This window comes from Camellia sinensis, chromosome 14 (genome assembly GCF_055761805.1).
Source record: "Camellia sinensis isolate YWXY chromosome 14, ASM5576180v1, whole genome shotgun sequence".
NCBI classification, from domain to species: Eukaryota; Viridiplantae; Streptophyta; class Magnoliopsida; order Ericales; family Theaceae; genus Camellia; species Camellia sinensis.
Genome location: NC_138974.1, coordinates 115,206,810 through 115,208,822, shown reverse-complemented (window position 1 = coordinate 115,208,822; position 2,013 = coordinate 115,206,810).

Here is a 2,013-nt window from a genome sequence, read left to right as displayed (position 1 = left end):
ACATATTCGTGACCACGCTTGTAAGTAAAATATGTAAAAACGTGTTTTCAAAACACATTTTGAACAAAAATTCAAAACCAGCACTCACTCTTCTTTGTCACAGACACTCATACTACTCTCTCTATCTCTCTCTCTGACACACACACCCACAACACTCACACTCACATCAAACATATATAATTTTTAATATATATAAATTTTATTTTATAAAATTCAGAACAATTAATTTTTTTTAATTTAATTTTTCTTTTGAAATAATTTATTTTTCCAATTAATTTTATTTTTTTTCCAATGAATTTTTTTTTCAAAGGTGGGGGAATAACTGCCATAAACATAAACCTCAGGGGTGGGTGTCAGTGTAATTTACCTAAATAAAAAAATTACATTTTAAGAATTAAAGTAAAAAAATGATCATTTTATATAGTTGATTATTATTTGCAATTATCAATTATTATTATATATATTTAATATTGGTCTGAATTTTACAAAATAAAATTTATATATATTAAAAATTATATATGTTTGATGTGAGTGTGAGTGTTGTGGGTGTGTGTGTCAGAGAGAGGGACAGAGAGAGTGTTTGTGAGTGTCTGTGAGAAACAAGAACGAGTGCTGGTTTTGAATTTTTTGTTGAATTTTTACATTTTGCTTAGAAGTGGTTATTATCCATGGGTCAACAGTAAAACCGTGGTTTGGAACCCCGTTTTCTGAAGATAGAAAGAATTACTTAACAAAAGCATGGTTATGTATAAATCAAATTTCCTTAATCAGATTTACTTTAAAAAAATAATTACTTAAAAATTTATGTATAAATAAAATTTCCTTAAAAGCGTGATTTGTAACCACGTTTTGTTAATTAAAAGCGTGGATTGTACCACGCTTTTAAGATTTTACAAATTGTCCGCGGGAGGGCCACAAAAACGGTGAAAGCGTGGTTTGTATCTGCGTTTTAGCTTAGTTTAGGAATTCTGTCCAAACTAAGCCTACTTTGGGAAATAAATTACTATTTTGCCTTAATTTGGGAAAAGCCCCTAATTTGGGCAATGATTTAATCGTACGCATGTAAATGGTAACAATTTAAAAAACACTTATTTTCAGGATATTTTGATAAATCTTGATCTATTCAGACATTAGTATTTCGATAAACTAGACAGATATATCAATAATTTTGAATATGAAGACATTATGAAGATTCTTCTTTTATTTTTTTGTTCATATAATTTTATAGTATAATTTGTATCAAGTATTGTATTTATTCAGTGCGATTGGACAAAATTGGACAAGTCATACAAAAATCTTAAATCATAGTGTAACTTTTTCTATGAAATTATTATTTTTTTCATTGAGTTGAAATAACTCGATTGATTTTGTATGACTTGTTCTTAATTTTTATTTCAAACATTGTTCACGTAATTTTTTAAAACTGGTGGTCCAATTAGTGAGATTTATGGATAATTAAAGAGAAGTTATTTTATTTGCTCAAGCTTCTGCCAATAGGGACCTTAATGACAAAGTTATTTGGTAGGTTATTTCCTATGAGATTATTCTCTAACTTAGGGAAATAACCTCATACGAAATAACGTAGGAAATAACTTAGGGAAATAACGTAAGAAATAACATAAATAAAAAATTAATGAGCTCTCATAATTTTAAGCAAAATAAAAAACATAACAAAAAAATTATCGACCTGAATCGAGTCATACTTGAGTTTCATTAATATTAATGAGCTGTCATTATGTGTTAAAAATTAGGTATGCTCCTTTCAGATCTCAAGTTGAACTCTCAGTATGTGTCATGTTTATAGGTATTAATTGAGATTTGTCGGATCTACGTGGAAGGGACGTTTGGTGTGGATTGTAAGATTAGTCGATAAATACGTAAAATGATTCAGACATCCGACTATCATAAAAAGTTAAAACTTAATTGAATAAACATAATGCAGACACATAGAGAATAAGTCAATTGGATAATTCAAGTGGGTAAAAATTATCGAGAATAACTCATTTTATAAAT